The sequence below is a fragment of the Tupaia chinensis genome, unplaced genomic scaffold, assembly GCF_000334495.1.
Source record: "Tupaia chinensis unplaced genomic scaffold, TupChi_1.0 Scaffold000348_1, whole genome shotgun sequence".
Lineage (NCBI taxonomy): Eukaryota > Metazoa > Chordata > Mammalia > Scandentia > Tupaiidae > Tupaia > Tupaia belangeri.
In genome coordinates this window covers 1,186,649-1,200,121 of record NW_006159842.1, presented here as the reverse complement: position 1 = coordinate 1,200,121, position 13,473 = coordinate 1,186,649, and the positions used below count along the sequence as shown (strand labels likewise).

Below are 13,473 nucleotides of genomic sequence, written 5' to 3'. Positions count from 1 at the left end.
ATGCTTGTCATGTTACAGCGTGTAAATGCCTTAAGTAGTCGTTGATAGCGGACTGGTTAGATGTGGCAGTACTTCAAAATATTCATGGAAACGTGCAATTAATGTATGAGTTTATTTTGGTGCAAAGAATTGGGGAATCCATATATAGCTTTTTTATAACATTCATTTTCTGTGATTTTTTTTTTTTTTTGAGAGAGAGAGATTTTTGCTATAGGGCACATGCACTTGCTGGAGAGACAGAGAGAGACAGAAGGAGAGAAATGATGCTGCCATCCCTGCTCCTCCATTCTTCTCACGGGATTTTGGACACTCACACACATGCACTCGGAATGAGTTTCAAGTCGCCAGGTCCAGGACTCAAACCATAGTCAGCCACGTGGGAGTCCAGTGCCTTCACCTCTATACCCCTCCTTGCATAAACTTTTTGAAGACCTACTGTGAATTGTCATATAGCCATATAATAGAATGTTTTACAGCTGCTAAAAGAATAAGTCAACTTCATATGACTGATACAGAACGATTCACAAAAGACGTTACTCGGTGGAAAAAAACGTGTGCACGACGAAATGTACAAGAGACTATATTTGTCTGTTCCACACAGCCCCTCAGAAAGAACAGACTTACTGATCCTGTTCTATGTGTGGGGTATTTCCGGCAGGATACACAGTTGCTAATAACTGAGGCGGTGCCTACAGACCAGTTGATGAAGGTGTAGTTTGTACTGTTTTTAGTTCCATTGTATTTGGAATCACATGCATGCATAACCATTTTTTAAGTACATCATTCCTTATTTTTAAAATGTTGCTGTAGGGGGACTAGCAGGTGGTGTAATGGCTACATCACTGGACTCCCACATAGTCAACCATGGTTCAAGTCCTGGACCCTGTGGCTTAAAACTCACACCGGGTGCCTGTGCATGCATGCTCAAAATCCCAAGAGGAGAGTGGAGGAGAAGGGATTGCAGCGTGGCCACCCACCCAGGGGTGATTTCTTGCTTTCTGTCTCTCTGTCCCTGTCTGTCCAGCGTGCACACACACCCTATAGCAAAAATCTCTCTCAAAAACAAAAAAGCAAGTTTGCTGTAGGGTGCACGTATTCACCAGAGAGAGAGAGAAAGCGAGAAGAGACATGAGAAGCACCCCTCGTGGGGAATTGCTACGCTGTAACCCCTTGTCCTCCAGGCTCCTCTCAGGATTTGGGGCGTAGGTGCACACACGGCCAGCACGTTCCCCAAGCCACACGTCCAGGACTGGATCTGTGCAGTCAGCTGTGTGGGATCCAGCCACCTCAACCACCACACCACTGGCTGGCCTTTTAAGGGCATCTCATTAAAAAATAATAATAATAATACAGTTTAGGAAGAGACAAATCTGGTAGCAATGTGGGGAAAGATACAGTGGGGTAGCAGCTAGCAGGCTACTGCACGGTTCAAGTAAGAGAAAGAAATGCCACGTCTGAGGCTGTCAGCCGGGAGGAGAGGAGGAGCTGACTCCGAGGAGCGCATTACAGACAATACAGCCTCGCCTGAACGGTGAGATACAGGGAGGTGATGCAAGCCAGGATGACTCCCAGGATTTTGACGGACAAACGTTTCATGCCTGGAGTCACTTGCCCCAGTTTGCCCCGTGCCCTAATAGCTCTTTGGAGATTCAGAGGACAAAGATCTGCCCGGGATGGAGCGGAAGAGAGGGGTGTCTAGGGCTGAGGGCAGGGAGCTCCAGGGCCCCCCACCCCCCCCACACAGCTATACCTGGACCTGGGCTGCTCTCGCCCACAGCAAGGGAGACTCCCAAGCATTCCTACAGAGTGCACTCTGGGGGTAAAAGAACACCATCGGTATTTCCCTCCTTTCCTTCCTGACAACGAGCAGCAGAAATACCTCCGACATGATTTTTTTTCCTCTTTTCTGTCTGAGTGGAACTTCCCCTCACTTTGAGCAGCCCGCCCCAGGGCCCCAGGGTGTGCTGCAGCGGCTGGCTGGAGCCAGCTGGCCAGGGGTGGTGGGTAATTTGGCAGCCTCTTCAGAGGAGTTAGGGATACTGTGAGCTTATAAATCAGGAAACTGCAGCTTGCTTACAAAGCGCTTGCCAGAGATAGGTCCTGAATGTGGAAAGTTGAGGTGGAGGTGGCCTCGGACTGCTGTGGGATCTCAGCCTGTATTCACCCTCCAAAAGCTTTAGTTTTTTTTGTTTGTTTGTTTCTTGTTTTTTTTTTGTTTTGTTTTGTTTTTTGCTAGAAAGGCTGCATGTGCTTGCCAGAGACAGAGACAGAAAGGGAAAGAAAGCGCTTCCCATGGGGAATGGCCACTCTGCAATCCCTTCTCCATCTCTCCCTTCTTTGGGGATTTTTGGGCACGCATGCACACACGCCCACCGTGTTTCCCCACACCCACAGTCCAGGATTCAAACTGCATGGTCAGCTGCCTTAACCACAAAGACAACTCCCTACATTTTTTTTTAAGTCTTTAAAAAATGTGAAACAAATGAACAACAACAACAAAAAAAAACCCTCTGTTCACATTCCTCAAGGATAAGTCCTATTTATTCCCAGGCACAGTTGTCCCTGCCAGAAAGTCGCAAATCCATTTTCCCTGTTCCGGGGAACCTGAATCAAGACTCAGGGGACGGTTTTCACCTCTTGGCCGCCCTTGTCTGGCCGCCCCTGGTTGGTGCGGGCTGAGAAGAACTGGGCTCAGCTAAGCCAGAATCCCGAGGCTGGGGCTGAGGCTGAGGCTGAGGGCCAAGCAGCCCCACGCCCAGGCCCTGGGGGACATTCTCTGGGGCTGCTGGCTTGTCCCTCAAAGAAGAACTTAGAAGGCGGGGCTGGCCTTCTCAGTAGACTCTCAGCCTCCTGACCCCCTCCCACTGGCCACCTGAGACAAGAGGCTAGGCAGGCACCGACCAGCAGCCGCCATTTGCAGGTTCCTCCTGGCTTTTCACCCTCACCCTGTCCTGCTCGTGCCCCAGCCCATGAGCACATCACCCACGTCGTTTATTTTCTGTGTTTTGATGCCTTGACATCCGGGGTGACTGCCCCTCCCAGGGTGGACAATCCCTGAAGCCAGTGAGCAGTCCCCCCTTTTCAGCCAGTCCAGAGCCTACAACACAACCCCCTTCTTCAGAAGGCTCCCCACTTTGGGCTGCTAGCTACCTGTCCCGATCACTAAGACCAGGAACCAGGCAGTGGGGACAGTCCTCTGCCCTGAGCCCACTAAAGCTCAAGTTAGCCAACCCTAACCTGCTCGACCGCCTCACCCATTCCTTTCCTCAGAAACTGTAGTAGAGGCCCTTGTTTCTACTAGGCATGGTGGTTAAGGTGCTGGACTCCCACATGGCTGACTGTGGTTCAAGTCCTGGACCCAGTGACTTGAAAATCATGCCAGGCACATGTGTGTGCTTGCCCAAAATCCTGAGAGGAAAATGGAGAAGGGATTGTGGCACGGCCATCTCCTTGGGGAGTCATTTCTTGCTTTCTCTCTCTGTGTGTCTCTCTGCAGGCGTGGGGGGGGGGGGGGGGGGACACAAAGCCTTAGCCTACAAATGTAGTCCTTGTCATCTCACTCCTTCTCCATGCATCTCTGTCCCTGCTCTCCATCCCAGCCATGCTGAACCCAGACCGCGCAGCTCCCCAGACCTGCTTCAGTATCCGTCCTTCTGCCCCGGAGCATCTCTGTCAGGAATGTCTTTCTTCCCCCTTCCGGAAAACCACCACTGCTTTCTCCACAGCTCCCCCTGTGAATTGCCTCCCTGTTTCTTGGGGCACCTGCAATGCTTGGTCGCCCTTATTTCTCTTAAGTTCACCCAGAAGTATTCATTGAGCATGTACATTAAGCCAGAACCTAGGGGCCCCCAAAATATAGCAGTAAACGATACAGGGATGGGCCTCAACCTCAAGGAGGCACCCATCACTCTACCATCCTCCCCAGAAGCCACCTCCATGCCCCCACCGCCCCCACCTCTGTTCTGAACATACTGCAAGAACAAAGGTCCAACTGGGAAGGAAAGGGTCCACGTGGCCCTCTGGTCACTTCCTATGCTGCCCACAGGGATTTCTAAAGAGCACCTCTCTGGCCAATTCACGCCCTTCCTGTGAACCTTTCATGATTCCCCATTGCCCAAGTTCGAACAGATAAGAGCTTCCTCAACTGGCTCTTCTCCATTTCCTCCAGGGTCCCTCAACATCTGCTGCCCCAGAAAACCCCAAACCGCCTGCCTGTCCCCCCTTCAGTTGGCTTGGCTCTGTCTCTGCGTCTGGTTCATGCCGTCTCCTCCGTCCTAGGTCCCCTTCCCTTCCCTCTTTTACTTAGTTTATGATTGGGTCACTGGAAAGTCATGAGATATTTTTCTGTTTTTCTATGCAAAAATGTGTCATGGCTTTTCTGACGACCCAACAGTTCTCTGTTCTCCCTTGCTGTGTAACAAGCCACCTCCATGAGATGAGCAACCTCAGATGCTCCTGTGGGCCCGCAGCGCAGTCAGGGATCTGCTGAGATGTTCATCCCCTCTCCTTCGGGGCTCCCGGGGCTCGCCCATGCATCGCGATCAGTTGACGGGGAGGTGGCTGATCCTGGCTCACTCAGCGTCTGGCCATCGGGTGGGACTGTCAGCTAGAGCCCTGTGGTGGAGTTCTCTCCACGTAGCGAGCTCGGGCTTCCTTAGAGGGCAGTTGGGTTCCAAGGAACAAGCCTCAGTGGGAAGACACTTAGGAAGTCTGTGCTTACATCATGTTTGAAGTCCCACCGACCAAAACCCACCCAATGGCTAAGAGTCATTGCGAAGGGAGTATGACTCATGAGGGGCCATTAAAGCAGCAATATCCCAGTCTGCCATCTATCTAAATACGCACACGTCCCTCCTACATGTGAAATATATCCACTCTTCTCCAAACACCCAAGGTACTATCCACTTTCCTCAAAGTCCGTGATCTCGGGACCAGAAGGTGCCATAATGGTTTCGTTGTTAGACTCCCACAGGGCCAATTACGGTTCGAGTCCCAGACCCGGCTGCTTGATACTCATACCAGGCACATGTGCCCAAAATCCTGAGAGGAGAAAGAAGGAGAAGGGAATGTAGCATCGTCATCCCCCCTGGGGGGGGGGTGATTTCTTGCTTTCTGTCTCTCTGTCTCTCTAGGGAGCACAGGCACCCCATAGCAAAAATCTCTCTAAAAAAAAAAAAAAGTCCATGATCTTGGCCCAGCAGGTGGCATGGTGGTTAAGCCACTGGGCTCTCACATGTTTGACTGCAGTTCAAGTCCCAGACCTGGCAGCTTACTTTCTCTCTCTTTCTGTGTCTCTCTGTTGAGCACACATACCCTCTAGCAAATTAAAAATAAGAATAATTAACAAAATGAAATAAAATCATTCTTAAAAAAAAAAAAAAAAAAAGCTCACGATCTGGTGATGTGCAGATTCCAGATACGGCTGCATTCCGTTTGGTACTGTAGTGCCCCGGTCACGGAATTCCCAAAACAACACAAGGAGCCGAATCCGCTGTAAGCACATGAGGATCGTTTTTCTTCAGGCTCGAGCCAGGACTCTCAATCTTACTGACACAGCGGGTCAGAGTTGAGAGCCCCGGTGTTAGTAGGTGTTAGTCGGGCTGGGTTTTTTATTGGGCTGCTAAGGCGGAGGTCGAGGGGTACTGAGGAATGCACTCACACAGCTCTACATTGGCTGTAGATTTTAAGAAGCAAGTTGACCTTTACTGATTGGTCTTTAGACCATTAAGTTGGACCAGAAAGTGACTTCAGGTCTCTGGTATTTCTTTTGTTCTCATTATGACCCTCTTCTACGTGATTGGCTCACCTCCTTGACATGGTGCTGATTCTCAGCAAGGTGGGTTTAACAAAATGGAGTTGCCCCGAAACAAGTGGAGTCACTCTGGCCCTTCAGTACAAATCTGAAAGTGTGGCTCCTCTTAATTCAGAGACCTGTTAACTAAAAGGACAAGACATCTGTCCCCCGCAGGACCAGAGAATACTGGTCCTATAGAAGCAAGGATAGAATGAGCCGAGTAGTAGCTCCCATTAAAAAGGGGAACAATGAGAGGTACACAACAATCCCTGATTCAAGTCAACTCTGAAACCCAGTCAAGCTCCTCTTACCAGGGCGGATGATGGTACTGGAATAGGCTCTTAGTTCTGACCCCTGAGAAAAGGCCCACATACACACGGGGCAGCATAGAAGGCTGGGGGTCAGAGATGTCTTTTCTTTTTTAACTATTTCAGTCCATTTTAGTCCAAACCAGTGGAGCTTTTCCCAATACAATACTTTTTAAAACTTTATGGGTTTTCTATGAATTTTATTGGGATCCATGTCATGCACCAAAAGCCACATACATCATTAATTTCAGGAAGACTCTACTTCAGCTAGGGAAAATGCCCTTAATTTTAAAAAAATGTAGACCTTCTCAGCTCAAGAAACACCTCTTAAATCTTCCTGAGATCTTAACAAAGATTCTCCAGCCATGCCTTTGATTTATTCTTTACCTTTAGGCCAGTTCTTTCTTTGAAAATCCACTGCTTGCTGAACGGACTAGAGACGAGAAGTAATTTTATTCCTAGCCCAACTGGACTCGTCTTTAGTTAGCTCCTCCCTCTTATGATACTTAATCATGCCAACTAGAAAACCAGATGACATTTACAGCATTCTGTCCCTAGATTCCTTTAGCCAAATCCACAGATTCATCAGGCACATTTTCTATTGTTTAAAATTATGACAAGCAAAGTTTTTGCCAGTTGTTTTGTCACTATCTACAGTGAGTCACCCTAGTTCCAGGTGCTGAGTAGTTTCCTTACTTGAAATTGCTTGAATGCATGTATAGCAGACGGGTTATTCAGAGACTTTTAACTGGAGTTAAAAGGTAATATCCAGTATTTTTTTTTTCTTGATAATAACCATTCCAACTAGGGTGAGGAGATATTTTGCTATGGTTTAGATTTGCATTTCCCTGCTGATTAGTGATCATGAATACTGATTTTCCCTCATGTATGTCTTGGCCATTTATAAGTTTTCTTTTGTGACCTGTCTGTTCAGATCAATTACTTTTTTTTTCTTTGAGAGTTTTGCTTTGTTTTGTTTTGTTTTTGCTATAGCGCGAGGGTGCTCGCCAGAGAGACAGAGAGAGAAAAAGTGAGAAATCACCCTTCAGGGGGAGTGGCCATACTGCAATCCCTTCTCCTCCATTCTCTTCTTAGGATGGTGGGTACACATGCACACGTGCCCTGTGTGAGTTTGAAGTCTGGGACGCAAACCTCAGTAGGTCATGTGAGAGTCCAGCATTTTAACTAGTACACCACCTCCTGGTCCCCAATTACTCTTTTTTATTTTTCAGGTATTTCTGAAAACAAGTTTTATTTAAGTAAGGGTTTAAATACATCACATAACATTAAAACTGAAGGGGAAGGGGTAAAAAAGTAACCAAAACCCAGTTTGTTTGGCATTCGCATGACCCTGGGCAGCTGTGGCTATGAAGTTGCAAGCTCTAGAGCTAGCTACATGGCTGACACATCCGTCTGAAACGTGTCCCCTTGTCAGTTTAACTGTGGCAGAAGGGTGGTTTCACATTCTGGTGTTTGGACATCTTTTTTTCTAGAATACATCTGGTCAAAGAGACCATGGTGGCAAGTCAGGTGTCCTGTCATCTCACTAGACGGAAGGTGGCCTCTCTAAGCTCTGTGCCTGGTCAGGTTGAAGATGCCAGGTGATCTTTTACGAGTAGTGCAGCTGCCACTGCTGCTTATGCATCCTCTCCGCTCAGGTGCACGGAGGACTGTTCAGGTGATGACATTCTCTTAGGGCGGGGGACACAGCAGAGGGAGAGCTGAGGCGCTTCTGGCCAGACATAGTTGTCTGTGGTCTTGGGGCTCTGGACTTGGCTGACACATCATGTTGTTTGTTTCAGGCAGGACACTGTCCGGCACCTATTCTTTTTTTTTTTTTTTTGAAATGTTTTCACTATAGGGTCCGTGCGCTCGCCAGACAGACAGAGAGAGACATAGAGACAGAAAGCGAGAAATCACCCCCCAGGGGGGATGGTCACGCCACAATCCCTTCTCCTCCATTCTCCTCTCGGGATCTTGGGCACACACGCACACGCGCCCAGCATGAGTTTTAAGCCACCGGGTCCGGGACGCGAACCGCGGTTGACTATGTGGGAGTCCAGCGACATAGCCATTACGCTTACTGCTGGTTCCCATTGACCTCTGTTTCAATGAGGGACTTCAAGACTAGATAGCATGGCTCTTTTTAGTTCATTGCAGGAAGGAGTTACAGTAGTCCAAATTAAAAGCCGACCCCAATGGTTCCATTATACAAGCTGCGAGGTTTTTAAACTTGTGACAAGGGACAGAAAGGAAATTCTACTCATTGCAAGGAAATCCTCACTTAAACTTTAGTGAGCCACAAGCACTTAAAACCCATGAACCTTCAGCTGATCGTCCTTCGCCAGTCCAGTCTCCCGGAGGACCTGGCATGTGTCCCTGCGCTGGTCACCCTGCAGCTGAACTACGTCTCCACATTCTGGGTGCTCAATTACAGGACCTCTGCGGGCACATTCCTTCTTAAACGCCTTCAGTAGTTTCTTTTTATGTAATCATCCGAGATTCCCTTGGACAGTAGTCAGGATCTTCCTGCCATTTCTCTGTTGAATTCTTACATGGATATAATCTCCCATGCCAGCAGGAAGCAGGTCATCACCCTTACTTGCATCAGCAAAGGGGTCCAAAGAGTGGAGGTTCTGGATAGCGGACACAAGATAGGATTCCTTTTCCTCGGTGGAAACGGCCTGCGGAAGGGCAGCTGCAGCGGGAGAAGGCGGGCAGCGGGGCGGAGCGTCGGGAGGGGGGAGGCTGCTGAGTCCGTGGTGGCGGCTCAGGGGCCTGGGTTAAGTTCTTATTTTGAACATCTTTGCCTAGACCAATGTCCTACTGTGCGTCCCCTATGTTTTCTCCCAGTAATCTCATAGTTGTGGGATTTAGGTTAAAATCTTTAAGGAAGGACATTTGGAGAAGGGATACGGAGGTAGAGCATTGACAGGATGGGGAGGGGTGGTGTTATCGGTTGAAGATAGTTTGATCGACGGGACTGGGGAGAAATGTTCACATATTGAAATGTTCACATTGTAAGCTAAACAATGTGATTGAATGTGTATTTTAAAAATAAAAATTAATTAATAAAAAAAAACTAAAAAAATCCCTTTACCCCACTTTGAATTAATTTTTACATATGGTGAAAGAGAGGGGTCTAGGGAACCAGCAGTTAGCATAATGGTTATGTCGCTGGACTCCCACGTAGTCGACCGCGGTTCGCGTCCCCGACCCGGTGGCTTAAAACTCACACTGGGCACGTGTGCGTGCGTGCCTAAGATCCCGAGAGGAGAATGGAGGAGAAGGGATTGTGGCGTGACCATACCCCCTGGGGGGGGATTTCTCGCTTTCTGTCTCTCTCTGGCGAGCGCACGCGCCCTATAGTGAAAATCTCTCCAAAAAAAAAAAAAAAAAAGATAGGGGTCTAGATTCAGTCTTCTGCATACAGATAACCCATTTTCCAAGCACCGTTTATTGAAGAGATTGCCCATCTTTTACTCACTGAATAGTCTCAGACTATTTGTCAAAAATCAGTTGGCCAGGGACCAGCAGTTAGCGTAATGGCTATGTCGCTGGACTCCCACGTAGTCGACCGCGGTTCGCATCCCGGACCCAGTGGCTTAAAACTCACGCTGGGCACGTGTGCGTGCGTGCCTAAGATCCCGAGAGGAGAATGGAGAAGGGATTGTGGCGTGACCATCCCCCCTGGGGGGTGATTTCTCGCTTTCTGTCTCTCTGTCTGTCTCTGTCTGGCTGGCAAACGCACGTGCCCTATAGCAAAAACCTCTCAAAAAAAAAAAATCAGTTGGCCAGATGTTACTGGATGTATTTGTACCAAGGTAATGGTGGCCTCATAAAATAAGTTTGGGAGGAGTCCTTCTTCTTGAATTGTTTGCAATAGTTTAAGAAGCATTGGTGTTAGTTTATTTATTTATTTATTTTTAGAGAGATTTTTGCTATAGGGCACCAGGGAGAGAGAAAGTGAGAAATCACCCCGCATGGGGGATGGCCCCGCCACAATCCCTTCTCCTCCATTCTTGGTGTTAGTTCTTTAAAAGGTTTGTCAAATTCAGCAGCGAAAGGCATCTGGATCTGAACTTTTCCTCATTGGGAGACTCTTTATTAGTGGTTCAACTTTGTTACCTATTTCTGTTCTATTCAAACGATTTCTTTTTTTTTTTTTCTTTTGTTTTTGTTTGGTTGGTTTGTTCCCATAAGGCACATGAATTCGCTAGAGAGAGACAGCAAAACAGTGAGGATACCAGAGTGCTGGCTGATCAGACCCAATACCCATCTTGGTTCTGCTCTGATGCCTTTGAAGAATTAGAGACACAGACACAAGGAGGGAATACCAAAGCAGAGCTTATTAGGAAAGGAGAAAAAGCTTCCAATGCAATGGAAGGGAGCTTGAAAGGGTTGCCAAAGAGGAGTTGGACCGAGAGGTTTTAACCTAGCTGTCCGAGCAATGGGCTGCCTCTCTGACAAGGAAGTGGGAGCCATGGGCTGGCTCTCTGATAAGGAAGTGGGCTTTAGAAAATAGTTAAGCAGTAGTCCAAATGATTTATTACCCTGTTCTTTGTGGGGTCAACAGACCATAGCACTCAGTACTTCTGCTTAGAACACAGTTACTCAATATTAATAGAAACTGTTGTCTTTAGCTTCAGTTGCTTCGAGTTCCAGTGCAGCCAGCTTTTGCCTGTGACTTCATTGTGGTCTTACCCTGCCTGGGTGCTCAAGGTCCCTATCTCCTGCCTTATTAGCAAGGAGTCATACATTCTTTAGAGACATGTAACAGGGATAGATATTGTACATTAACCAGACCATGGAAGAAAAACACAGAAACTTCATTAGAAAGAAAAAAACAGTGACTTCCTCTTGGGGCTCTTACCCTATCTACCTGTAAATGGATTCTAACTACTAACTCAGTGAGAGGGAAAGTGAGAAATCACCCCACAGTGGGGATGGCCACACTGCAGTCCCTCCTCTTCTATTCTCGTCAGGACTTTGGGCATCCATACACTCGTGCCCAGTGTGACCCTCCAGCTGCTGAGGCCTGGACTTGCACTGCAGTCAACCATGTGGGAGTCCAGCATCTTTCCACACCTCCTGCTGGTCCCCAAGCTTTCTATTTCTTTGTAGTTTCATTTTAGTAGCTTGTATGTGTCCAGATGTTTGTTCATCTCCTCTGGGCTTTCTAGTTTTTTGACACTCAGGCCTTTATAATAATCTTTTGTATTTCTCTAATGGATAATTACTCGGATATTCTCTAAGAATCTTATATACATCCGTGGTATCACTTCTGTCTCTCTCTTTTTTTTTTTTTCCTGATTTTATTTATTTGAGACTTCTCTCTAATACATCCGTGGTATCACTTCTGTCTCTCTCTCTTTTTTCTTTTTCTAATTTTATTTATTTGAGACTTCTCTCTGTTTTTCTTAGTCTAGCTCATGGTTTGTCAATTTCATTTATCTTTTTTTTGGGGGGGTGGGGGAGAGGTTTTTGCTATAGGGAGCATGTGCTCGCCAGACAGACAGAGAGAGACAGAGAGACAGAAAGCGAGAAATCACCCCCCAGGGGGGATGGCCACGGTGCAATCCCTTCTCCTCCATTCTCCTCTCGGGATCTTGGGCACGCACGCCCATGCGCCCAGCGTGAGTTTAAGCCACTGGGTCCGGGACGCAAACCGCGGTCGGCTACATGGGAGTCCAGCGACATAGCCATTACGCTAACTGCTGGTTCCCTCATTTGTCCTTTAATCCCTTCCCAAAAAAATCTTTCATTGTGTTGATCTTTTGTATTAATTTTTTGCCTCTCTATTTTATATATTTCTGAGCCAATCTTTGCTATATTTTTTTTCGAATACTCAGGTTGAGTTGCTTCTTGCTTTTCTAAGTCCTTTGTTAGGTCGTTTATGTACCATCTTTCTATTTTGGGGTTTTATTCATTGGACACTTACTGCTACGAACTTCCTCCTCAGTACTGCTTTGGCTGTATCCCATAGGTTTTGGTATGTGATGTTTCTGTTTCATTTGTTTTGAGAATTTAAACAATCTCTTTCTTAATTCCTTCAACTACCCCATAGTCAGTCAGGAACACAGTGTTTAGTTTCTGTGTATTTGCATATTTTTCGCGTTTCTTCTTGTTGTTTATTTCCTGTTTTATTCCATTGCAGTCAGAAAAGATATTCAATGTGATTTCCATCTTTTAAAATTTCAAGATGAGGGGCCAGCAGGCGGGGTGGTAGTTAAAGGCGCTGGACTCCCACATGGCCAACCATGGTTCAAGTCCTGGACCTGGCAGCTTACTTTCTTGCTTTCCTTCTCTGTCTCTCTCTGATCGAACTGGAAAATAATAATAGTAAATAAAGTTAAATAAAAAAATATTTTAAAATAAAATAAAATTTCAATATGATTTTCTTTTTAATTTCTTGAGGCATAGGATCAGTAGGTGGCGTAATGGCTACGTCGCTGGACTCCCATACAGTCAACTGAGGTTCAAATCCCGGACCCAGTGGCTTAAACTCACACTGGGCACATGTGTGTGCGTGCCCAAGATCCCGAGAGGAGAATGGAGGAGAAGGGATTGAGGTGTGGCCATCTCCACTAGGGGGTGATTTCTCGCTTTCAGTCTCTCTGTCTCTTTCTGTCTTTCCGGCAAGTGCACTTGCCCTATAGCAAAATATTTTCTTTAAAAAAAAAAATCTTGAGGCTTGTCTTATGGCCATAGTAAACCCCGGAGAATGTCCCAAGTGTTGATGAGAAGAACTTATCCCATGGCTCTTTGGTACCATGTTCTGTAAATGTTTGCCAGGTCTATTTGATTTATGACGCGGTGTTTATTCACTGATTTTCTGTCTAGATGGTCTGCCCAACACTAAGAGAGGGGTAATGAAATCCTCAACTCTTTTTGTGTTGGTGTCTTTCCCTTCCTTCAGCTCTAGTAATATTTATTTTATACATTTGGGGACTCTGGACGCATATATAATTGTTACACCCTTTTGCTGAATTGACTCCTTTATCACTGTCTAATGACCTTCTTGAGGCAAGCAAGTGGCATGGTGGCTGTGGCTGGACTCCACATAGTCAACTGTAGTTCAAGTCCTGGACCTGGCAGCTTGCTTTCTCACTTTCCTCTCTCCCTCTCTGGTAAGCACATATGCACTACAGCAACATTTAAAACTAATAATAATAACAAATAAAATTAAATCAGTAATTCTTTTTTAAAAATAAGATAAACCAGGACCAGCAGTTGATGTAATGGCTATACTGCTGGACTCCCATATAGTCGACTGCAGTTCAAGTCCCAAACCCGGTGGCTTAAACTCACGCCCAACATGTGTGTGTGTGTGTGTGTGTGTGTGTGTGTGTGTGCCCAAGATCCCGGGAG

The 13,473-nt window shown here is 46.8% G+C and overlaps 1 pseudogene; it reads right to left on the bottom strand.

Moving 5' to 3' along the window:
* Positions 1-8,348: 8,348 nt before the first annotated feature.
* Positions 8,349-13,473, bottom strand: part of LOC102471272 (eukaryotic translation initiation factor 1 pseudogene) — a 14,087-nt pseudogene continuing 8,962 nt past the window's right edge.